This window comes from Zalophus californianus, chromosome 2, assembly GCF_009762305.2.
Source record: "Zalophus californianus isolate mZalCal1 chromosome 2, mZalCal1.pri.v2, whole genome shotgun sequence".
NCBI lineage: Eukaryota > Metazoa > Chordata > Mammalia > Carnivora > Otariidae > Zalophus > Zalophus californianus.
This window is the reverse complement of record NC_045596.1, coordinates 17,921,928-17,948,544: the sequence shown is the minus strand read 5'-3', so window position 1 is coordinate 17,948,544 and position 26,617 is coordinate 17,921,928. Positions and strand designations below refer to the sequence as shown.

Genomic DNA, 26,617 nt, shown 5'->3' with positions numbered 1-26,617 from the left:
CGGTCTAGTTTTGCAGGTTTGGTTCTGCCCATTTTAGCCGGACACTTGGAATCTTGATTTTATTTTCTGAACGATGAATTGGTTTGGCAAAGTTTAAGTGTTTCAAATGGATATTTTGTCGAACTGAAATATGAGCCCCTCTGCCCCTCTGTGTTCTTTCCGTTGGTTTCGTAAAGAAAAATCAAGGCTACCACTATAAAAACATGAAGGCAAGGGGAGCAGCATGACCTATGAAAAGCTTAAAATATGGTTTTGAATTTAACCCAAATTAAGGAGAATGTATGGGTAGGAGAAGTATAAATCTCATTACGTCTTTGTTCTCCCATTTCCATTTGTTTGAATTACGAAAGGTTTAACACAGGAAAACCGTATGTGTTTCTGTCTGTGGAGGGATGAAAATGGGTAAAATAGTTTTTGTTGGACTTCTTTACTGACGCTTGACCATTTGGTAGTGGCAGCAGCTGTATTTATTTATTTCTTAGCCAGATTCTTTGAAGTGGAAGTTTCGGGTATGGGACCTTTAATTACAGTTTTGAGTCAAGTAGAGAAAACCCCAGTGTTGGAGATATATATCCCTTTATAACTTTGCGGAAATTAGTCATCATTCACTGGGTTCTGGATCAGTGGCGCTCCAGCTGATTCAAGTTTAGGTCGAGTTTTTCAGAATGTCAAGTTTCAGCAGTATTAAATTGGCTATTTGTAAATTGTTTTTGCTTTGCAGATTTTTAGGTGGTATCATAGAAATTCACTCTTCAGCGTATTAAACTATTACTAAATAGTATTAAACTGTTCCAGTGAATTTTTCATGAGCTGATTAAAATATAAATGCCTTTGAAATGTCATATTAATCCAATATTTTTTGCACCTGAAACCTTTAGATGAAAATAAAATTAGAATTTAGTGAGTGGGAAGAATTTAGAATTGATATAAGGATCAGCTGATGTTCTGGATTAAGGTGGGTGAAGGTATATCGGACCTGGTAGAGGGTCTTCTGGGCCAGTCCCCTCATTTTACTAGGGAATAAATCAGAGTCATGGCAGATAGGTGACTTGCCCAAGTTCCCATAGAAATTGAGCGGCAGGGTCCATGTCCCAGATTCCTGCTGTACAGTTCAGATTCTTTCTCATCTTTCCCCCCGCCTTCATCTTCCTTCTTAGTTCAAGAGTTGTGTGTGTGCATGTGTGTGTATGTGTGTTTCCTGGGTAGTAGGCAGCACATTGAGGTTTAGACTAGGTGTTAATTTTCTGAGGGTGTGGCAAATTACCACACATTTGGTGGCATAAAACAACAAATTTCTTTTCTCACAACTCTGGAAGCCAGAACTTGGAAAATCAAGTTCTTTTGATTTGAACCTTGCTTTCTCCAGAGGGCCTTCAGTTTCTGACCTGCCTTGGATTGTGGCAACCTAGTGCCATCTCTGCCTTTGCCTCAAGGTCGCTTCTTTCCCCTGTGTCTCTGTATTTCAGAGACTGTTCTTTCTCTTATAAGGACACCAGTCATTGAGTTTAGGGTTGATCCAAAGCCCAGGATGATCTCATCTAAGGATGCGTAACTTAATTACATCTGCAAAGACCCTCTTTCCAAATAAGGTCACTTGCAGAGGTAACCAGGGGTGAGAACTTTGGACCCCTTTTGGGGGCATACTGTTCAACTCACTACAGAATGTGAATAAAACAAGGTCTTTCTTCAGGAACTTACAAGTTTTGGGAGAGAAATATTCGTGAATCCAGAACAGTATGGTGAATGCTCTAATATTGGGGTGCACATGTAGCAAAAGGAACTCAGGAGGGCATCCAAAGTCTCTTTGGGACATAGTTGGTGGGATCCAGGTTCTGAGGATCCTGAGCCAATTCAAGAAGGATGAGATGGGTAATTGTGAACCAAATAGTGAGTGGATGGGTCGAGGGGGAAGAAATGAGGGGGATGGTCAGTGTTGCTGTTCTGTGCAGTTGATGTTGCTAGATGTCAAGGGCAAGTGTCCACTGCCTGGAGTGGTCAGAGAGGAGCCTGTAAGGGCCAGGTCAAGGACAGGCAGTCTCTCTGGTTTGAGTTTTAATCCCTTAGGTATGGCCAGCCATGTTCAGCTGAGCTGTGATGTGGCTGTGGCAAGGAAAATTGATGGGATAGAATTTTTCTTTTTCTTTTTCTTTTCTTTTTCTTTTTAAACAATGGAAGATAAGGTAATTTCTATCTAGTGGGTGAACTGGACTTCAGCATAGCCAAGAGCTCAGACCCTTCAGCTACCTTAGTGAAAAACACTTACTTTCTTATTTAGCTGTGTTTATGGAGAGGTCCAGCAGAAATCCTCAGCTTGACCAATCTTGTTTCCTGTATCATGTAGTCTTTTGTATTAAAGAATTAAATTCTTTAATTCCTGCCCTATTATTTACATCCAAATTGAATAAAAATTTAACTTTTCAGTATTTTTGTTGGAAATATAAGTTACTCTATTCTTGGGTTTTATTTGAAATGCTGCTCAATATTTTAAGTTTTAAAAATTAGGACTTCCGTGATAGAAAGTTTTACAAACTTAGCCCTGATTTTCAGATTTTTTTTTGCATAATGTTACATAGTGATTCTAGGTAAAGGGTTTTTTTTTTTTTTTTAATTTACGATTTGCCAAGTAACTTAGGGACAAAGTCCATATTTTTTCTCAGACCGTTCAACAAAGTAAAATAGTGTGTGAGTTTTGGTTTTTACTTTGTAAAACGTTATGCTTGTTTTTGCCATCAAAGACCTGATGATCAGGGGGTGCCTGGGTGGCTCAGTCGGTTAAGCGTCTGCCTTCCGCTCCAGTCATGATCTCAGGGTCCTGGAATTGAGCCCCGCATCGGGCTTCCGGCTCAGCAGGGAGCCTGTTTCTCCCTCTGCCTGCCGCTTCCCCTGCTTCTACTCGCTCTCTCTTTCAAATAAATAAAATCTTAAAAAAAAAAACAATAAAAAAACTGATAATCAGACATCAACCAGGGCACCCAGCTCAGTGTCAGGTAGACAAAAGGGAATGCTTGTATTGTTTAGAAAACTAAACCTAGTTGGAAGAAAAGTTTTGCACGAAAGCAGCATTTAGGGAACAATTGCAAATGTGTGTAATTAAGTAATAAATCCTGTACTGCCGACTGTTTAAATGCTTTAGGAAGCCTGAAAAGAGGGGAGATCAGTGGGGCTATGGAGGCGCTGGGAGATTTTCTGTTTTCCTGGAGAATTTCGGACTTGAGCTTGGCCTGAGGGAAAGGAAAGACTGGCTTGAGCGCTGGCCTTCCGGAGTTCCAGGTAGCGGTGCGGACGGAGTGGTTCTACTCTAGCGGAGAGGTGGTGTTCGGAGCCGGTGGACTGTACCGGGTTTTTACAGCCCAGGTGTGGTGGAGTTCGGTTGGGGGAGTATGTGCAGGTGGGAGGAGAAGGTGGCTCAGGCAGAAGCTCCAGGGAGCAGTAAAGGAGCCTGAGAAGGCGCAGCTGGTGGGGTGGGGGACACAGAGGGGAGTACGTGGTCGTAGAGACCAAGGCACGTTCAGGTTTTAAGGAAGCAATGGGTGCCCCAGTTGAGAGATGCTGAGAGATCAGGGACCCAGAAAGCTGAGTTGCGGGGCACTGGCTTGGCCAGCCTGGCGCTTTGGCGCCCTCTGTGGACCGGAGGCCATGAGGGCAGGTTGGGGCGGCTTGAAGGGAGTCGGAGGGAGGGAGGATGGTGGTAGTAGCATCTAGATGACGAAGAATTTTGGTATGAAGGAAGGGTTCTTAGGGAAGGACAATGAGAGCGCATCGGAGTAAACTGGGGAGTAACTTGGGAGTGGGAGAAATGGATGCTGGAAGGTGAGATGGGGTGGAAGCCACGCACAGGTGCATCAGGTCCTCCTGGCAGAAGGCACGTTTCATCCCCGTGTTAGGAGAGAAGGTGGTCATGAGGCAGGAGCACATTGGAAGCGCGGATGGGTTGAAGTGGGAGTTCCTGCCCCATTGCTTTTATTTTCCCAAAGAAGACGGGTACGCAGGGTGAGGGAGGAAGGGGCAGCAGGCAGTGTGGAGAGGGAGGAGAAACAGGAGTGAGGCGGTCCTTCTGGAAACTGGGAGAAGTGAGCACGCGTGAGAAGCCCCAGCAAGGTGGACTTGTGTTCACTCCTGCCTTGTGATCAGATTCGAAGGGACACAGATGGTCAGCTCAGTTCTTTCTCCAGCCGCTTTCAGCCCCGAGGTGTGACTAGTTGGGATTGGCCTGGCTGCTGCTTGGCCAGGGGAGTGCAGCAGAGGGAGAGGTGCGAGCTGTAGCCTGAATTCTTATGGGTCCAGGGTTAGGTTTTTACCTTTGAATTCAAAGTCTTCCATACCTCTGTGGCCTCATCTCCCAATACTGCCAGTACAAATTCTGTTTTCTTTCCCTGCCCATCGGTTGAGGCACTCTGAATACTGTAGGCACTGTGCTGAGTGCTAGGGCTGTTCAGGGAGAAAAAGAAGACATGATTCTTTCATCTAAGGATCAGTCCTGCACACAAAGTTGCTGCTTAATCTAAGTGTGCCTCTCATTGTCCCCCGAGCAGAGTTTGGACTTGGTTTCCTGTATGTCTTCGGGTTAGTCTGTCAGTCTTGCCTGGAATCCCTGTCCTGGTAAATTCTGGGTTCTTCACAATCCAGCTCAACTCCTGCGAGTTTTTCTCTCACCTTCTGGCTTTTGATCCATCCCTTCTCTGAGCCCAAGTAGTGCTTGCTATCTGTGTTGCCATGTCACTTTATGTGACACTTGATATTCCTCTCCTAAAGCACATACCCTTGAAGGGAAGGACTGGGAAACCTTAGTCCAGTGAGAGTATGGGTGAGAACATAGTTGTTCCTTATTGATAAGAGTCATGCTAACAAAGATAATACCGTATGGTGGGATAAAAGACGTGCGGGGATGAAAGAGGGATGTGAATTCAGATTTTTACCCTATTTCGGCAAATGAGAACAATTATTTATTTAGGTCAGCATTTTACGGCCGTAGGGTATGTCAAATCTGTTTTACAGTTATACTTTTTTTAAAAAGATTAATTATTTTTAAAGGTTTTATTTATTTATTTGACAGAGAGAGACACAGTGAGAAAGGGAACACGAGCAGGGGGAGTGGGAGAGGGAGAAGCAGGCTTCCCGCTGAGCAGGGAGCCCGATGCGGGGCTCCATCCCAGGACCTTGGGATCCTGACCTGAGCGGAAGGCAGACACTTAACGACTGAGCCACCCAGGCATCCCAAGATTTATTTATTTTAGAGACAGTGAGTGCATGTGCTTGAGCAGGGACAGAGTGGCGGGGGGAGCAAAAAGAGGGAGAGAGAGAATATCTCAAGCAGACTCCCACTAAGGGTGGAGCTCAGTGCGGGGCTCCATCCCAGGACTCTGAGATCCTGACCTGAGCTGAAATCAAGAGTTGGCCGCTTAACCTGCTAAGCCACCCACGTGCCCCTGTTTACATTTGAAGTAAGTGATCTTATGTGTGTGGTGACCGCACATGAGACAGTGTGGTGGCAAGTTGCTCAGAAATATTGAAGAATTTTGGGCAACTGAGGCATTTGGTCCATGAATGCAAATCTTAAGGTTTTTTTTTTTTTTCCAACATGGTGAGAAGGTGTTACATGACCCAGCCTGTGAATCTTGTTGCTTCTTGCCTGCTTGGAGTGCTCCAGCATCATCAGGAGTGTATGAGAGAAGTTGGTAGGTTTGGCAATAAACCAGAAATTAAAATACCAGGAACAAAAGAATGCAGGAGCGTTTGGAGATCCTTGCTCCAGTTCAGCTGCTTTGCCCAGGAGCCTGTAAAGATGGTTTTAACGGACAAAAACCCCCCAAAAACAAAAGTAAAAGCTCTGAAAGTAAGTCAGAAAATGACAGTGCAACGTTTTAATGTCATCAGTGATTTTTTTTTTTTTCCTATTTTGCTGAATGTCTGAAAGCCATTGTTTTCTATATTGGCTGTATTCCTCTGGAGGAATCTCAAATCCAGAGAATACACTCGTTTATTGTTGTGTCAACATTTTTATCGTAAACAGACAAAAATTAGGATACAGAGACCTTTAAATTTTAGTAGCTTATTAAGTCAGTTTTTGCAAAGATAAGGACGTGATAGATGTCTACTTGCTCAATGAAGTTTTAATTATTGCCCAACTAAATTTATTTTAAAACTTAATGTAATTTTAATGCTTTATGGTGTAGCTTGCATTTCTGTTCAAATGCAGATGATTTCAGTCTGAGGAGGGAGTTTTAAAGAAAGTAAGCATGGGGGGGCGCCTGGGTGGCTCCGTGGTTAAGCGTCTGCCTTCGGCTCAGGTCATGGTCCCCGGGTCCTGGCATCGAGCCCTGCGTTGGGCTCCCTGCTCCGCGGGAAGCCTGCTTCTCCCTCTCCCACTCTCCCTGCTTGTGTTCCCTCTCTCGCTGTGTCTCTCTCTGTCGAATAAATAAAATCTTAAAAAAAAAAAAAAAAAAGTGAGCATGGTCTCCCAAGCTGGGGTTTCTTTTCTTTACTTTTTTTTTCTCTTTTTTCTTCATGACTAAACTTTTCAGAAATTTTGCGTGTCTAGTAAGGGAATCACCTGCATGTCGGAGTCGGTGGGGCCCACTCTACCCAGATGTAGAGGGCATCTCACAGAAGGCACGTTCTTTTAGTACCAAGCTGAGCACAGGGCAGATACTGGGCTTGTCGCCCAGGGAAGCATTTCTTGCCCTCAGATCCTCCTGTCCAGGGTCTAAAGAAAAGGAAAGTTTAAGGGATTGGTTTAAGAATTATTCAGAATAATCCCTCCCCCACTCCTCCCTCCCGCCCCCGAACACTCTGGTCTTCTTTTTCCTTTTTGTAAACTTCAAGCTCAGGCTTAAATCTGTGCTTTTCCACATCCAGCAGCGTCTGTCCAAAGACCAGAAACCACTTTGGATATTTACTGTTCTCTAGTGACATTCTTTTTTTTTTTTTTTTTAATGGTTCTAGTATCCAACTTTAATTTACCCCATTCTCTTACGGCAGCTAATATTTGGGTTTCATTATTCATTTCATTGGTTTAAAAATACAAAGAAAACAAACTGTATAGGAAGAAATTGTGTTCCCCAATGAACTGTAATCTTATAAATCCTTAATAAAAGGGAAAGTTTTAAAGGATTCCTTGAGGTTAAAACCAGGAAAGAAAAGGAAAAACATACAGTCTTTGAAATGATTTTTTTTTTTTTAAAGATTTTATTTATTTGACAGAGATAGCGAGAGCAGGAACACAAGCAGGGGGAGTGGGAGAGGGAGAAGCAGGCTTCCCGTGGAGCAGGGAGCCGGATGCGGGACTCGATCCTAGGAACCTGGGATCATGACCTGAGCCGAAGGCAGACGCTTAACGACTGAGCCACCCAGGCGCCCGAAATGATCTTGTTTTGAAGAGATACGGAATGGGAAAGTATTTGGTATTTGCTGAAGTGATGTATTTTTAAAAAGTTGATGCATAGTTTATATATAGTATTATATTAGTTTCAGGTATACAACATAGTGATTAGACAATTTTATACATTATGCACTGCTCAGCACAGTAAGTATAGTTACCATCCGTCACCATTCAAACTCATGACAGTATTGTTGACTGTATTCCCTATGCTGTACTTTTCATCTGTGTAACATTTTATAACTGGAAGTTTGTACCTCTTAATCCCCTTCCCTGTTTTCATCCATCCCTCCTTTGGCAACCACCAATTCGTTCTCTGTGTTTCACTTAGCGTAATACCCTGTAGGTCCATCCATGTTGTTGCAAAAGGCAAAATTTTATTCTTTCTTATGGTTCAGTAATACTTTATGATACACACACACACACACACACACACGCGCGTGCGTGCGCCACATATTTATCCATTCATCTGTCAATGGATGCTTAAGTTGCTTCCATGTTTTGGGTGTTGTAAATAATGCTGCAGTAAACATAGGGATGCATATATATTTCTGAATTTGTGTTTTTGTTTTCTTTGGGTAAATACCCAGCAATGGAATTACTGGGTCATATGGTATTTCTCTTTTTAATTTTTTGAGCAGCCTCTTTACGGGTCTCCACCAGTTTACATTCCTACCAGCTGTGCACAGAGGTTCTCTTTTCTCCACATCCTTGCCAACACTTAACTATTTCTTGTCTTTTGTACTAGCCATTCTGACAGGTGCGAGGTGCTATCTTATTGTGGTTCTGATTGCATTTCCCTGATGATTAGTGATGTTGAGTATCTTTTCATGTGTTGGCCATCTGTACGCTTTTTTTGGAAAAATGCCTATTCAGGTCCTCTGCTCATTTTTAATCAAATTGTTAGGGTTGGGTTTTTTTTTTTTTTGGTGTTAAATTGTGTTGAGTTCTTTATATATTTTGGATATTAACCTGTTATTGGATATATAATTTGCAAGTGTTTCTCTCATTCACTAGGGTGCCTTTTCTCTTTGTAGATGGTTTCCTTTGCTGCACAAAAGCTTTTTAGTTTGATTTAGTCCCAATAGTTTATTTTTGCTTTTATTTCCTTTGGGGAGACATATCCAGGAAAATGTTACTAAGGCCATTTTCCAAGACATTGCTGTCCATGCTTTGTTTTAGGAGTTTTATGGTTTCAGGTCTTACATTTAGATTTTTCATCCATTTTGAGTTTATCTTTGTGGTGTAAGAAAGTGGTGCAGTTTCATTCTTTTGCATGTAGCCATCCAGTTTTCCCAACACTGTTCATTGAAAAGACTGTCTTTTCCCCATTGTATATTTTTGCCACCTTTGTTGTAGATTAATTGATCATATCAGCATGGGTTTATTTCTGGGCTCTCTATTCTGTTCCATTGATTTATGTGTATTTTTGTGTCAGTATCATACTGTTTTGATTGCCATGGTTTTGTAGTATGTTTTTTTAATTTTATTCCAATATAATTAATATACAGTGTTACATTAGTTTCAGGTGTACAATATAGTGATTCAACAATTCTGTAAATTACTGTGCATCAGGATAAGTGTAGTTTGTAGTTGGTTTTTTTTAAGATTTATTTTAGAGTGTGCACACACGTGTGTGAGAGCACGAGCTGGGGAGAGGCAGAGGGAGAGGGAGAAGGAGAGAATCTCGAGCAGACTTCCTGCTGAGCACAGAGCCTGATGTGGGCCTCCATCTGACAATCCTGAGATCATTACCTGAGCTGAAACCAAGAGTTGGATGCTTAACTGGCTGAGCCACCACGTGCCCCTTGTTCCTGATTTTAGAGGAACAGCTTTCAGTTCATCATTGCATATGACGTTAGCTGTGGGTTTGTCATATATGGCCTCTATTATAGTGAAGTATGTTCCACTAAACCCACTTTCTTAAGAGTTTTTATCACGAATGGATGTTGTACTTTGCAAATGCTTTTTTTGCATCTACTGAGATGATAACATGATTTTTATCATTTTGTTAATGTGATGCAACGTGTTGCTTGATCTTATGGATACTGAACCCTTCTTTCATTCCTGTAATATCCCACTTGATTGTGGTGACTGATCCTTTTAACGAATTGTTGAATTCAATTTGCTAATTCTGAAATTGTTGAGGATTTTTGCACATATGCTCATCAAGGATATTGGCTGGTACTTTTCTCCTCCTCCTCGTCCTCCATCATCATCATCATCATCATCATCATCTCTGGGCATGACTCCCTCGTTGGCCCATTAAGACCAGTTTATCCGAATCTTGTATGCTTGGATCCCTTTCTGGAACCCCACTTTTTGCCTTTAAACTGTACAGTATCTAGCCTACGTTTCCCTGGTTAGACTGGCTCTTTGTGATGTGATTTAACTGGTATCTCGCTCCGTGGCTGCACTCAAATAGGCTGAGAGCTAGAGACAGCAGAGGGGTAACAGGTGGGTTTGTAGAAATTCTTATAGGCATTTTCTACAGGGAAGTTTGCAAGACTGGCTTAGGAGAATCTTGCTAAAGGAGTTGATAGACCTTTTCGTTCAGTGACCATCCCTGCTTACCCCTCACGTCCACCTGCCAGGCACAAAACCTTTTCCCAACCTAGTGTGTCTCAGATCTCTTATGGTACATAATCGCTTCCATTATTTATGGCAGTTCTTTCCGAGAACTTTCATGCCATAACCTGTATAGGCAACAATGATGTTTGTGTGAATGATGCCCCAGCCCCTGCATCCCAGCCCCAGGGGGTCGAGGGGAGCAGCCCTCTCCACCTTCCTGTAACCCGGATGGTGAATTTGCTGTTGAGGTTTTCAGCCTTGCATGGAATCACCTGGGAGCATGAAAAGCTCAGATGCCTGGGCTACAGACTTCATGCTCTTGTTTGATTGTTCCAGAATGAGGCCTGGATGCTGGTGTTTTTCAGAGCTCTACAGGTGATTCTGATGTCACCTGGGTTAAGAACCTGTTGTCTAGTAGCCTAGCGACCTGAGGGTTAACCATCTGGCCCAGCTGTTCTGCAGCAGAAGTAGAAGAAGGAAGGGAGGAACAAACTGAGGGCAGTGATTTAATATCCGGTCATGGGGTTAAGGACACTAAAGTTTTAGCACGTGTGGTGGCATCGAGTGAACTGAAAGCACCTAGCAGCAGCGAGTGTTTGTCCAAACCAGCATTTGAGGGCCTGGTACTCAGATGGAGCAGGCCACAAAATACTTAGTGTACCTTAAATCCGTTATTTTAGATTTAAAATAGAGATTTCCTGGGGCACCTATGTGGCTCGGTTGGTGGAGCGCCTTACTCTTGATTTCGGCTCAGGTCACGATCTCATGGGTCCTGGGATCGAGCTTGAGATGGGCTCGGTGCTCAGTGGGGGGGGGGGTGGTCTGCTTGCGATTCTCTCCCTCTCCTCCTCACCCTGCACACCACACCCTCTCTCTAAAGTTATGAATAAATAAATCTTAAAAAAATAAAGATTTCCTGCTCATAATGCATTATTAATATAAAAGGAGAGAGAAAGTATGAGAGGCCCAATTTCCCAAGTGTGTACCTGCTCGGGGGATTGGTTTCTTTGGCGGTGGGGGGGGGGGGGACTTTACAATAAAAAAAAAAAAAGAGCTTCTTCTAATTTGCATTGTGATTATTAGCGCAGTTTAATATAATTTGGCATGTTTACAAAAGGGTCGTTTGTATTTGACCACCTTCTCTGTACATTTTTATTTTCTACTACTTCCCTCCCCCCGCTCCCCCTTGATATTCTTGAGATTTTTAGACACTACCTAATCATCTGGTAACATTTTTAAAATTATTTTCTTGCTGCTTTGGCTGGGACAAAGGAGGCCAGACGGGGGGAATCCTTGTCATATTTCTGACTTTGAGTGACAGGCATGTTGGGCAGACCAGGATAGGAGATTTTCTCTATTGTAGGCTGTGAGCCTGAATCAGCTCACACAGCAGGCCTTTGCTAGTTGCTTTTAGCTGATCATCAATTCAGATGATGGACATTCCTCGTTCCTAGTTTAAATAAAATAAAAAAATACATCTTACATCTTTTGCGCCCCCCTCCCTTATTTTGCCTTAAGTTTAAATTACATAGTGTTTGAATTTTACATATTTGAAATTTTTTTTTTTTTTTTTTGGTGGTTGTTCCTGAGTAATCCTGAGGGGGGCAGGTCTATAGAATTATATATCCTATACAAAGAAAGCTAAATTATCCAGACCCTTAGAATCATTTTAGAATTTTTGTTCAAACTTTTTAGGTGACAGTGCCCTGAGCATAAAGGATATCTTTTGGCAAAATTGTTAGCTCTCCATGAAAAAGCACCGCTTCCTCCCTATTTAAGAATGGTATTTGCAGGCCAAAATGTCTTGGCGGGAGAGGAATAAGCATGCCCTCTACTGAGGCTGGGGAGATGTAGGGGATTCCTGGGGTCATCAGAGCTCCCCTAGCCCCCTGCTCCTCCCCACTCCTGCATCCCTAGCACAGGGAGTAATCCGCAGTATGTGATTCTGAATTAAATTCACTCCCTAGATGAAGATATTTCTGAATTAGAATATGTAGTTCCAAATATGTGACCTGGCCTCATCTAGAATGTCTGTTCCACCGAGGTCAGAAACTGACTCTGCCTTGTTCCCTCTTGAACTGTAGCGCCTGGAATAGTGACGCGTATTTAAGGGTATTTCTGTGATGGCCTCATAGTGGGGGCTGGACAGAAAGGGGGTTGTAGATTGTGTGGGGGATGACACTTCAGTCCAAACCCTCCTTAAATTTAATCGAAGGAAGCTTAGAGCGGCCTCGAGGTGTAAGTGTAATACAGATTCTTTAATGCAACTGTTAAACTTTTCTTTCTTTAAGTCTGCTTAAATCTAAGTCTAATTAAATTGATTCATTTCCCATCAAGATAAGACTTAAAAGCATCCTTTGTTTTATTGTGCAATGCTCCCCAGCTCTTTTCTCACGAAGAGGCAGAGAGAAATTGACGAGTGCTGTATCCATCTCCAGGACCATGTGTAAGATAAATGTGCTTTCTATTAGATTAATCTTTTTTTTAAACCTGTCTTTTGTTTGTGTTTTAGACAAGACCAAGCATAAACTCTCTCTTAATGGCTAAGACTCGACTAGAATTCTAAAGTCATTACAATACCGTGGGACTTGCAGTCCACCTTGACAATGCTAGGCTGACTCTTCATTCCTTGTGACTGGGTCCTGCCTCTCGTTTGCTTGCAACAAGGCAGCCTTCATACTGTTTGAGCTATTTATAATCCTCCCTCTCTTACCAGATTGTGAACTCTTGATGGTGATATTTATCTCTGTATTTTCAGTGTCTTGCACATAAGCACTCAGTAAATCTTTGTATAAAGAAGTCTCATTTTCCCCGCTGTTTTTTTTCTCAAGTAGGACTGGGGTGAGAATCTTGCATCATTCTTAACGAGGGACGAATCTGTCATGGATAAGCTTGGGGTTCTTCAAAGAGGAATACCCAATAAGGTCAAGGCTTACCTTCCCACCACTCTGACTCTTCATTTGATAATGAAAGGTGTCTTACCCAGATTAGTTTGCCTCCCCCTCCCCCACTTTTCTTGATCCTGTTTCCTCCTATCTCTTGAGAAACCATCACTTGTTTTTCCTGTGTTTTGAGTTTCTCCCCTGGTTTGTGATGTTTCTCCTGGGCATACATAGCCATGCCTTTTCTCCTTTCCCCAAAATACCCCCTGGTCACACCGTGTTGGAGGGGTCACTCTCTTCCTTCACAATAAAACTTCTTGAAAAATGGCTTGAATCCATTGTCTTCATTTCTTCACTTTTTATTTCAGTTTCAACCCATTGCTGTCTAGTTTCTGGACTGTGCCCAGTCTGAAATCTGTCTAGACACAAACGTGTTCCATTCGCCACCCCCATGGATCATCTTCTGGTCCTTTTCTTTGTCGGTCCCCACCTCTATTATCAGGCTTGCCTAATGATTGAATCTTGGCAGTTCACATGGTTTGGGCCGGGAAGCTCTTAGGGGTGGGTGGCCAGCTTGGCTGTGTGGCTTCCCTGCCAAGATCGACCACGAAGAGCCATACGTCCTGATTAATGCTTCCTGAAGTACTTAGAATGGGTGTCGTCCACTCTGAACCCATGAGAAATAGAGATTGTCCACTTGAGATTATTGCCTGTTTTAAAGAATCCGAGAGAGTTGTTCTGTGACTAGATTTTTCAGGGCTCCTTACTAAAAAAAAAAAAAAGCTCTTCTCTCAGGGGTAAAGTTGAAAAACTTGTCCATCAGCTCCACTAGAAGTTAGCAACCACAGATTGGGACCATGAGTGTAAAAACTTGGTCAGACTTTCCCTTGTTTCAGCTTTCTAATGTTCTCAGGTCTTTGTGTTAGTGTTACCATCTTTTCCCATTTGAGTGATTATAAAACCCCTTAAAGATTGCGGGTATCCTGTTGTCACTGCGTGAGCACAGGTGAGGGGGGTTCATGGAGGCACTCTACGTAGTCTTCCTAGGTTGAGTGTTAATAGATGGTGGCAGCTTTCAAATGGAAAGTGTGGGGACCTGCAGTCGGTGAATACCAGACTCCCCTTGTGCCTGGAAAACATTGCTGGGAGGTGGCCCCATCAGGCTCTCTTTTGCTCTTTTATATTTCTTTGTTCTGCTAGTCGATGAAACTACATGTACGCCTTCATGGTTATATTTTATTTTGATCCTGAGTGATTATTTTTAATTTATTTCAGTTCAGGTTGGGTTATTTTTAGGGATGCATTTATTTTTCCGTTGGGATGTTGCAGGATAATAAAATCAATGGAAAGATTCTGGTCTTAATTCTCTTTCAAGAGCATGGGACTCAGAAAACCTGGCTTAACCTTCTGATGAAATCAGTTTGATAGACCTGCTTTTTCCAGTTTTGACTTAACCTGCAGGATTCGCGATTGAGTTACGTGGTTACAAACTGTTTCTATTGCTAGTTTAACTTTCTCCCAAAACCAGTTTGGTAATTACATGGAAATACAATGACGAGAGAACCTTAAGCTGTCTTTACAGCTCTTTGGCTTACAGAACTATATAAGATCCTTTAACTGATTTAGAAGTTGTAATGACAGCCAACATTCAGATATTTATCATGTGCCAGGTCCTGTGCCAAATGCTTCACATACCACATCTCATTAAAACCACTTTGTGAGGTTGGTAGTGTCTCCGTCTGACAGGTGTGTTGACTGAAGCGTGGACAGGTAAATTGATTCTCTCAAGTTACCTGTTATGTAGGCTTCTGGCCCTGGACTGTGACCTCTAGGCCCATAATTCTCAGTATTATGTCCGTAAAAGACATAACCAACAACTTAAGTGCTCACTTTGGCAGTAGGGTGGGGTTAAGTCTTTGTTGAAACAAAGGATACGGGACTTGTTTGCTTTGAACCATTTCTTAGAGGCGGCTGGCTGATGGGATAATGACGTAACTGAGAATCCTCACCAGCTGCGTGTTATGTCTAAGGAGCTGTAGAAGAAAGAATTTGAACATCCCATTTTAATACCATCGAGGGGTTTGGGAGTGACTGGGGCGGTCCCACGTAGGACTGCAGTGTAGTATTATTGATGATTAGATAACCAGTCCTTTTCTTGCCTGCGTTCTTGAGGTTGAAAACTTTATCCTGGAGGAGTAATTGCCCCCATCTCAAGCTTGGCTGCCATGTTAAGATGGAAGGAATAATAGGAGCATAGGGAAATAGTTGCCTTTTGGGTAGGTTTCCCTTTTTGGGGGCGGTTCACACCTACATGTCACAATTGTGCTGGGTAAGCAGAGAACTGGCATTCTTCTTATTGGATAAAGACGTGACCAGAAAGGAGGGTACAGAGGAAATAACTATGAGGCTGAATGGATACAGGGGCCTCAGGTTAGCTTTGCTACCATGTAGAATTGTGACCCTTAGCCAGTCATCATGTTCCTGGCCCTCCCTTTCCTGAATAGTAAAGTGGGGTCTTGAAGCAGATGATCTTTAAGGGCTCTTGAACTGCTAAAGTTCTATGGTTTTATATATCCCACTAAAGCAAACCACACCTGATAAGATCACAGAGGTATATTTAAAAATCCACAGACATTATAAGCACATTTAATGAAGCTGAAATTGATTTATTAGAATTGATTGACTGCATTGTAATAGTAAGTGCAGGGGCTCTTTTCTTGGTTGAGGGGGTGTGGTGTTGGGTCGGTTCACTCCTTAATTCTGGCCTGTGTGGTTCCTGAGCTTGCATGACTTTTTTCACCACTCCTTGGGCTAATTGCCCGTCACTTACAGGCTGAGACCTGCCCTCATTCCCTAGGGCTACTCCCAACATTGGGACCTTGCGCTCCCTTTCTGTTAATTGGATTTCTGTTTTGTCTCTGAGTTCCCATCTTTAAGATCTTGGTAGGCTTTTTTAGCATCTGAACTCTGGCTGTCTCTTTGTATAAGCCTATTCTTTCCTCTGTTACAGGAATATAGATTTTTAACCACCCCCAGCTCAATGAGTTGGCCAGCTTGTTTATCTGAATTTCTGAGTCTCAGAGGAATTTACAGGGTGTCCATAACATTTGGAAACATACTTTTTCTCTTCATCATGATGAAGATACCCCTCATAACTTCATACACACATAATGGAGATCTTGCAGATTGTGTGTCACACAATTATTTTTCTTGCTGGCATGCTGCTCCCCCACCCTTCATGGCTTTGCCTGTATTACCGCTTATTTACTACAAATCTTTCATTGCTGGCGTTCCGGCTGATGCTGTTTCACGCTGTTCCCTGCTGACCCTTACTGCCTGACTCCTCTCTAGGAGGCCGGCCAATTTCTGGTCACAATCCCTTCACCAATTATAAAAGTACCTCTGGGGTCCTAGTTGACTGTGATCTACTTCTGCACTAGAACCAGGATGGGAAATAGGTTTCCAGAATGTCTGCACTGGTGAATTGGGACTAGCCATCAGTAGTGTTGTGTGAGCTTATCAGGAAAGAGCTGGGACTGACACATGATCTGCCCTGGGCACGGGACAGGGAGGTGGCAGGACACGTGTCATTGTTTGCCATTGTCCGTGGAAGCCCAAGACTCTGTTAATGACTACATTAATCGTTTCTTTGGTTTTATAATCTTGGGATCATATGGCATATGCATATCAGTGTTCTTTACTGTTTGAGAGAGTTTCAATAGCTACTTTAAAAGAGTGGCGTAGCCACCTAAATTTACAAAAGGTCTTGAGAGATTTCTTACTAGGAGAATTATTTAGATTCTATACTTAGTAGTAAGCTCTGTCAAAATAGAGATTTCAGTCCTTGGTGATGGTTTCTAAAATGTGCTTTCCAAATATCTTCTAGTAGAGTGGCTCCTAGCATTTGGACCAGCTGCCTAAGGATCTTTGGGAGATTGTATTGGAGGAAAATGGTGGGTCCCATATATTAAGAACTCCTGCAAATTAGTAAAAACAATACATGATCTATCAGAAGTAGGGGCCAGTAATAATAGGTAACGTCTGCTGAGCATGCCAGATCCTGTCCTGCATGTTTTAAGTTAATTCATACAGTTCCCTAATGAGATCATTATTATTATTCCTCTTTTGTGTCTGAGGATGTGGGTCATGGAGGCTTATTAATATCCGTGAGGTCACTAGCCAGTAAGTGATAGAACCAGGATTTGAGCCCAGAATGTCTGACTCGAGAGCTCATACTTATAACCATTGTGTTGTAGTGGTCAAAGGACATTTCCAGGAAGGGGACACACATTCACAATTGGAAGTGCGAATTAAAATTTGGAGGTGCCACTTTTCACTACTTAGATTCAGGTGTGACTTTGGTAAGACTACTTCATAGTTGATGTGTATACTTTAATCCTTCCCTCCCTCCACCCCATCCATTAACTCAAGCATCTCTCCTGGTGGTGTTCAGGTACTCTGTAGCCAGCTCCACCTGAGTAGAGGACCCACCCACTCAGTGCCTGGACTTCTGTACAGCTGTGTGCCCAGTTACATGTGTTGATTTAAAGCAATCATTTTGTATAATTGGTTATGCAGCAGTAGAAAACTAATACAGACCTTTGAGGGGTTTTCTCTGTTTAAAAGGATTTCCCCCTTCTTCTTTGCCCTTGGAATTACTACTCATTTTATTTTATTTTTTTTAAATAAAGTTCAGAAACCTTTCCCTTCACCATTCCGCATTTCAGCAACATTTAAACTCTGTGTTGGGGCGCCTGGGTGGCTTAGTCGGTTAAGCATCCAACTCTTGGTTTCTGCACAGGTCATGATCTCATGGGTCATGAGATCGAGCTCCTCCTTGGGCTCTGTGGTCAGAGGGGAGTCTGCTTGAGAGTCTCTCCCGCTGTCCCTCCCCCAACTTGGGCCTGCGTGTGCGTGTGCTTTCTAAAAGAAATAAATCCTACAAAAAAAACCCCCTCTGTATTTCGTTTGGATCAGTCATGCATCCCACATGTAGCACTTTACACTTAGACCTCAAGGACTAACACTACGCGTGAATCTATGTATCCTTGGTGTCACTCCTAGCACAATAGGTGGTTGGTTCAGTGTATTAATGTGTAGTAGGTCCATCATGAATTTTAGCTTAAAAATCAAAGATTCAAAATCCTGAAAAGACCTCAGTATGCTCCCTAGAGAGCATTCTTTATTTGATTAAAATGCCAAATAACTTGCTTTTTATTGTATCATAACTATTAAGTGTCCAGTGTTCTTTATGATGTATAGAAATCTTGAAAAATGGGGCTCCCTTTTCTCAGGGAGCTGGTGTGTTCATAAGATAAGATGAAGTGTTAATAAAGAGTTTTTCATTTTTAGGCATTTCAGACATATATCTAGCATGGCATAAAAACCCGTTTCGTTTTTCTTAACCAAATGCTATTTAAATACACATAGACTTACTGTTTAATGTCAGCAGAGAAATAGATTCTTTCCTTTTTGTTTACGAAACTGCTAAATAAAGAATCTGAAATAATTATAAGAAAGAAAAGGCCTTAAAAAATGTCAGGTCTTTGATTAAAAATGCGTGGAAACTTGAAAGGTTATTCAATGAACCGTTTGAATAGTTAAGCGCGACCATATGTCCAGGTTGACACCTGTTGTCTTCATGTAATTATTAATGGTACCTTGTGTTATTCTCAAGTGTCTGTTTGATGATAAATTATATTGTGACCCCTGCAAGACAATGTTAGCAGCTGATGTCTTTGACTTGCTGTCTCATTTTAATAATTACTCACCTCACGGAGATCAAAGTTGGAAGTACTATTGCATCCAGCTTCAAGAAGGCAGGCAGAGTATACAGAACTTCTTCCCTAATTTGCCAAATCTGTGAAAAAGATATTAAAACCAAATGATAAAAACACCCACATGTTTTCATGTCTGTTTGGAAACTTAGAGGGTTTTTTTTTTCTTTATCATGGAATTCAAAAATTTTATTAGAATATGCCTGGGTGTACATGGCTTTTTTTTGTTTGTTTTTAGATTAGTTTGCCTGGCATATGGTTGGTTTTTATACATCTTCAAACTGGAGACATGTCCTTTTTTTTGTTTGTTTTATATACACGTTTATTAGACATTATTTTTTTAAGAAGATTTTATTTGAGAGAGGCAGAGACAGAGATAGCAAGAGAGAACACGAGTGGGGAGGAGAGGGAGAAGCAGGCTCCCCGCTGAGCAGGGAGCCCGACTCGGGGCTCGATCCCAGGACCCTGCGATCATGACCTGAGCCGAAGGCAGATGCTTAACCAACTGAGCCACCCAAGTGCCCCTAGACATTATCTTTTTTATTGTGGTAAAAGACACATAACATAATTTTTCACCATTTGTAAGTGTATAATTCAGTGATGTTAAAGACCTTTGTGGTGATATATATAAACACCGTCACTGTTTATACCCACAGCATTTTCATCATCTCCAATGTAAACCCTGTACCCGCTACATAATAATTCCCTAAACCCTCCTCCCCTGCTCCTTTCACCCTGCTGACTTCTCTTCTATTTTCTGCAGAGACATTTCCTTTTATTTAATTGTCATTTTTCTACCAGTTTTTTTTTTTTTTTAATTTGATGTTTTAAAGTAATCTCTACACCCAACATGGGGCTTGAACTCACAACCCTGAGATCCAGTCTCCTCCACCAACTGAGCCAGCCAGGTGCTCCACTACTTGTTCCTTTTTTTTTTTTTTTTTTTTTTACCCCCCGGACCCCTGTTATTTGCATAGTCTCCAGATTTCATCAGGTGCCTCTTGTCTTTTATTTACTGAATTTTAAAAAAGTCAAGCCACATGATTTGTGGAATTTAAGAAACAAAACAAAGGAGCAAAGGGGGAAGAAACAAACGAAGCAACAGACTCTTTTTTTTTTTTTTAAAGATTTTATTTATTTATTTGAGAGGGAGAGAATGAGAGACAGCACAAGAGGGAAGAGGGTCAGAGGGAGAAGCAGACTCCCGGCTGAGCAGGGAGCCCGATGTGGGACTCAATCCCGGGACTCCAGGATCATGACCTGAGCGGAAGGCAGTCGCTTAACCAACTGAGCCACCCAGGCGCCCAAGAAATGAGCAAGACATTTAAATGGACACCTTACAAAAGGACATATAGGAATGGTCAATAAGCACATCAAGAGAAGCTCTGCTTTATACTGACAAAAGTACCAATGAGATACAGCTTCAGACCTCCTAGAAAGGCCCAAATCAAATAGACCATCAGACTTTGGAGAGGATGTGGAGAGAACTGGAACCATCACACATAGCCAGGGGGACTGTAGGAGGGTGCAACTGCTTTGAGTTCAACACCTTATACATATACTACCCTGTGACCCAGGAATTCCAACCCTGTAGGTTTATTCAAGAGAAGAAAACTTAACATCCACAGAAAGACCCACACAGCAGTCTTACTGTAGTCGGAAACTGGAAACCCAAATATCGATCAACAGGGGAATAGTACATAAATGGAAGTATATTCACAGAGTAGAATAGCACTCAGAAATAAAGAACAAATTAGAATACAACAGTATGGATGAATCTAAAAAAAATTACATTAAACAAAAGAAGATGTACACATACAAACTGTGATAAATGTCTCCCCAAAAGGCCAACCTAATTTATGATGATGGAAGTCAGAACGTGGTTTCTGTGGGCTGGGGGGGGCATCACATGGGGAAGAGCAGGGGAGCAGAAAGGGGCAGGGAGGAATTTTCTGAGAGGATGATGTTCTCTATCTTGTTGGGGTGGCAATTACAAAGGCATGTACAATTGTCAAGTCATCAAACTGGATACTTCTGTATGTTTTATTGTATGTGTGTTATACAGCTCAGTAATAAGGCTAGAATTGTACATTAAAATAAGTCAAGCCATGTTCTTCCAAAAAATTTTAATTTTGTATGCTGTTATTACATCTCTGTAGGTTGTCTGACTTCTCCCTTCTTTCTCTCTTCTTGTGTAGTACTATTTTATGTCCCATCTGATAGTTCCATGTTAAAATCAAACACAAACGGAGACCATTCTTGAAAATGCTTTGAACAGACAAAACCAGTTAGTCATACAAGCAAAGCTTAATTTAGCTTATTTTGCAAGACAAGTGAGGTTAACTTGACCTGGGTCACTCCTTGCTTATGCTTCTGAAAATCATAAGGAAAACTAAAATAGTTCCCCCAAATTGATAAGCGGTAACTACTAGCCGATTCCCTTTCATTTAAGAAAATTCTAACATTGTAACCAGTGACTTAGAGTAAATGCCGCCCTCACGCCATAGAAGCTGCTTTAGAACAGTACACTTCAGAGCCTCATTCCATGTTGGGTGTGAGTGCTGTGGGTTGGCAGTCTTTTTTGGTTGTGTGCACAGTGGTGTCAGAGGTGGGCTCCTTAGACGCTGACCCCTTGCGACTCCGAGGCCTGTGAGCAAAACCGGTGTCAGTCCCCACTGAGCCCTTTGTGCTCACTGTTTTCTCTCACTGACCTTGGAGTTTCTTGGGTCAGTCTCTAGGATCCCGGCTCTGCTCTGGGTTCTGAGCTGTCCAACTTTACTGACAGCACACTTGCTTTCTGTTTGCTGAAGCTCCTTTGGTAAGTCACCCTCCCGTCTGTAAGGGGAGAAACCTGTGATTTCCCTGGGTTTTAAGGCAATGGTGGGATTACCCCATTCCCCGCGGTTTGTTTTAAGGAACCTAAAGGCAGAGATGGTTTCCAACTGGTCTAAATCTTCTTTTCCTCCCTTAAAGACTCCTGTGTCTTATATGATGTGTACGCACAATCGACCAGGATTTTGTGCCTTTCAGGAAAAATGGGTGGACCTAACAAAAGCATAATTTGGAAATTTAGCCGCCACTTTGGGGAACCTACAGTTTAGAAAAGATGATCGAATTTCAGGGCGCCCTTGAAAAGAGGATCCCGAATCTCTCAAAAACAATGAAATGTATTCTTTTGTTGGGTAACAGAGGCCTTCAGAAGGCAGCATGGCTCTCAAATAGCTTTTCTAAAAGAATCATTACAAGGAGACAAAACATTGAAGACAAAACTCTGACCTGACCCTCCAGCTAACCCCCTCTGCACCTGCCTGTCCCGATGCTAACCTTCCATTCGATCTCCCCCCTCAACCTCCCCGAACCTCCTAAGTTCCTGATGTCCTTGACAGTAAGACCATCCCGTGAACCGTGGATCTCAGCTGCAGCAAAATGTAAACCCTGGTCTTCACCTCAGCTCTGATTTGTAAAGTATTGTCCATGCCTAAAGATGGATCAAACTAAATTTATAAAGACTTCAAGATTCTTGTTGGAGCTTCTGACCCTGGATTTTCTGCTTTATATCAATTCATTTACATGGGGTAAAGAGTCCAGGAGGCGTCGAGAGGTGGCTCCATTGCAGACGATTGGAAAGACCCCCTCCAAACGTCTTTGAGGATCCCACCAAACATGCCTCAAAAGAACAACAATAAAAAAAGTGAGAAAAGTAGGTCATTCACTCCTTGAGCTATACCCAGGATTTTTCCCGTGAGAATCAGTTATGCCATGATACGATCCTGTAAACAAAAAAGGGATGAATCAGTTGCAGAGTTTTGATTTTGCTTAGAAGAAATATTTAGAGAACATTTTGGTCTCTGGGACTGCGAAGTTGGTAGTGCCTTGTCTGTTCATTTCATTAATGGGCTTCTCCCTGAGCTTCCTGATTTATTAAAGAAACATAAATTAAGAAGGGAGATCACTCCCCTTTCTGAGCTCCAACATCTTGCTCAGCATTTTGAACGAATTTTAGAACAGAAAAAGGGTTATCAAGCAAATAAACTCATGGCCCTACAATTAAAGGAGCTGCAGGGGCGTCGACTAAACTTTAGAACTGACTTTGTACCTGCCCCTATTGACAAGGATACTTGTCAAGACTGTGAGCAGAAGGGACATTGAAAAAAAAAAGGACTTTGCCCGCAAACAACCTAATTATCCAAGAAGAGGGAGCACTCAACCTTCAGATCCTCAAGATAATAACACTGATGGGGCTGAGGAACCGCCTGGTAAGCTACTCCCAGTGATTCCTATAAATCATCAGGGTGAAATGAAATGAAACTTGACATAAATGAGAGATCTGTCCTGTGCTGGTAGATCTCAGAGGTCCTCTTTCTACTCTAAACCCCACCATGATACGCCAGGAACTTCCTCAGGGTGACAAAGCTGTTGTGATAGGCGTCAGGTTCAAAGAGTTCCTTAATCAGAGCCCATAACTCCTTCCCTTGGCCCCTTCCCTGAAAACCGTGCCTTTCTCTTAGGAGACACTGACTCCGTAAATCTGCCAGGAGGATACCTGTTTTCTAAATTTGGAGGCCAAGTACATTTTGTCTTTCCCCAACCACATGAATCTGTTAGCTTAGTTTTCAGACTTGGGGTCTGACCTCATTTAACTCCTCAGGTGAGCTTTGGTAGTGCCTCCCACCAGCCGGCCAGAGCTGAGACCGCTGCCGAGCCCTCCCACCGCCACTCCCAAGCTCAGGCTGCTAGAAGAGTACCGAGGTGTTTGAGCCAGACACAGCTGTGAGGTGGGCCGCGGCAAGATTCGGGAAACCCCAACCACTTCAGAGGACCCAGTAGCCAGAGAGGACGCGGGAACAATCCGGAAGTCGGCTTCTAATGACCTGTGCCCAAAGTTTATAAAGAACGGAAAAGCAGTGAATCACCAAAGTGGTCATTAGTCAGAGTTTACTGTGCACACACCAGAAGACTGTTTGCAAACCAGGAGCCCTCAACCCCAAACATGGAATGGAGCTCCAAGGTAGCTTCTGGGAGTGGGAAGGCAGTGAGTGTTATTAAGACTTTTCTTAAAATAGAGGAATTGGTTAGTGGTTACCTCATATCAGTTTGCGGGGAACTAGGTTAGTTTTGCTTACAATTCTCAAATGCATAAGCAAGAAGTGACCCACGTTGACCTGGAGCTTTTGCTGTTAATAACATTTTACCCCTTTATCAATTGCTTTTTCTTTGTGTGTGCGATAAATCTATTTTAAATCATTTGGCAGTATAATGCACACATCGTAACCCACTGATCTTTTTATTAAGGTGATTTTGACTTTGTTTCCTTCTTTAGTCTTGATAGTATCTTTTGAATATCGATGAAGATAGGCTTTTGTTTGCACTTTTTACTCAGTTAAAAAGCTCTCCCCCCCCAATTTAATTTAATCATGTATCACTGGAAGTTTAACTGCTTCCCTTAGGAATGAGCTGGCAACTCATGAGAGCTGGGAGCTGCGTGAGTGATCATTCTCCATGACACATGACACATGAATGAATCCCACCAACCTCTCCTAAATGTTAAATTCTGAGAGATTTAGCATTTCTACTGCCTTTAATTACGCCTACTGCCATATAATATGCAATCTCCTATTGCACAACTTTTTATTTCAGTGCTGTATCATAGTGAAACCTTAATGTGTAAACATTAAGCCGTAATTAAGGATCCAGACTTAAAATTCAACCACAGTTAGTGTGTGTGCCAACAATGACAACTACTGATAAATTCTCAACTTACTCCTTTTCCTAGCAGCTGGAAATTTCCTTTGATACCAATTTTAAAATGGTCCTAATTTTAGAAGGGTGAAAATGTGGAAAACAGTAGCTTAGGACACTTCTATTGCAATATTAAAAGACACGAACTAGATATATTCTGGTAGAGTTTTTTATTCTTCCCCTCCCCCCCAAAAAGAAATTCCATAAGCTTCAGAGAGAAGGAGTAACGAGAACAGCACTGAGGTTTATACTCCTCATCTGTACCGTAGGAAGCCGGTACATTGGGTATGTTGTAGATGCTATGTTATTAATTCCGTAAGAGGGATCTTTGAATGCGGAACCTTAAACCCAGCCATATTTTTTTATTTTATTCATTTACTGAACAGATATTCTGGGCATCTTGCCAGTTGGATCCTCTGGGAAGCACATGTCAAGTATACAGAAGGGGTTAGAAGTACAAGATTTGTACTGATGGAAATATATCTGGAAGATGAAGGGAAATGAAGCAGAAGTGGGCAGGGTGACCCTTCAGACAGGGATGGAGGTCTGGCCTCTGTGAAGGGAGAGAGGGCAGGAAGGGCAGTAGTGTAGGACAGTTGTGCGGAAGTCTGGGCCAGTGCTGGTGTAGAAATCGCCTCTTGGGGAGTCTGGGCTGGCCAGGAATGGAAAGCCCTGTCACCCCCGCTGTGCTGAGTCCTCAGCCGGCATTGCCTACAAAATGGATGGACTCTGCTTGGAAACTGAGGCAGATCCCCCCGGACAGCGGCAGCTGGAGGCTCTCTGCTAACTGCCTTCCTGTCTAGGGTCACTCTTGAAGGAGGATCTGCGGGGCGCACCTCCGTAGCCACAAGAGTCTCATCATGTACCAGGCGTCATTCGAATCTTAACTCTGCCACTTGGTTTGAATCTGAACCTGGACGAGTCACCGAACTTGCAATAATTTAGTTTTATTTTATTTATTTTTTTAAAGATTTTATTTATTGATTGATGATCAGGGAGCCTGATATGGGACTCGATTCCAGGACCCTGGGATCATGACCTGAGCCGAAGGCAGATGCTTAACAGACTGAGCCACCCAGGTGCTCTGCAAATTTTAGTTTTAGAGAAAATAATATTGATGTTGTAGGGTGTTTATGAAGAGTAACTGAGTACACCCATATAAAGAGAGGCTGGACGGTGGACTCACTTACGTGTTCACTGTTAGGTCCACTCCTGCGGGGATGCAGAGATGGTCATGTTCGAAAAGATCCCTATGTGGGATTCACCCAGTCATGGGAGACATGGCAAATACACAAGTCCCTGAACAGGGATTTCACAAAGTCCTTGTTAAAACAAGGTGATGCAGCAGAGTTGAGGGCAAAACATTTTTTGACACACTGGAACTAAAGCCTACCACCCAGAATTTTCTCTTGCAGAGCTGAATGAATGGATGCATCGAATTCGGGGGACACATTGGTGAACAAACTGCTAATACTTAGGGCAAAATGTGTGTATCGCCGATGGTGTGCTGAATTAAATGTGGTTTTAATATAAAGGTTACTCAGATTGATGAGGATTTTTGCCCTCTAGTAGATACTTAACTCTTACTATTAGGGAGAATTAATTTAGAAAAGAGCACTTGATTTGCATTTGCCGGAAACCAAAGAATAAACTGGGACACAGTGTGCTAAAACAGGGCTTGACAGACTTTTTCTTTTTCTGTAAAGGGCCAGATAGTAAATATTTTAGGCTTTCCTGGCTACGACAGTCTCTGTTGTCACTACTCAACTCGGCTGTCATTGCAGGAAACCTGCCACAGACAATATGTGAACAAATGGGCATGGTCGTGTGCCAATAAAATTTTAAAAACACTGAAATTTATATTTCATACAATTTTCATGTGTCATAAAATACTATTCTTTTGATTTTTTTTCAACCATTAAAAATATAAAAACCATTCTTAGAAGCCCACAGGCTGTCCAAACAGGTGGTGGGTTGGATTTGGCCACCCCCTGGACTAGAACTTCAGCGAACGTGGGAGTAACGAGTTTTCATTAGTGGGATAAATGAGGCAAAGCACTAAAATTGATTTTTGAGGATTTAGCATATCTGATTTTAGCTTCTCTCAGGCGGTCCTAAATTTTTAGAACATGTGCCTATTGCAATTAGTGACTCAAACGCTTAGCCTAGCCATATTGTCTGTTTTTCTTGTATTTGATAAAGATGTAGCAATAACAATTATTACTCTACATAATCTAATGCAGAATCAGTTTGTGTTACTTACTACAGTTTGT

General features: G+C 42.3%; 1 protein-coding gene across 1 annotated transcript in view; it reads left to right on the top strand.

Annotated features, from left to right (window-relative positions):
• The window catches only part of ADGRA3 (adhesion G protein-coupled receptor A3), a 122,254-nt gene that overhangs the window by 1,092 nt on the left and 94,545 nt on the right, over positions 1 to 26,617 (top strand). The window lies entirely within an intron of this gene.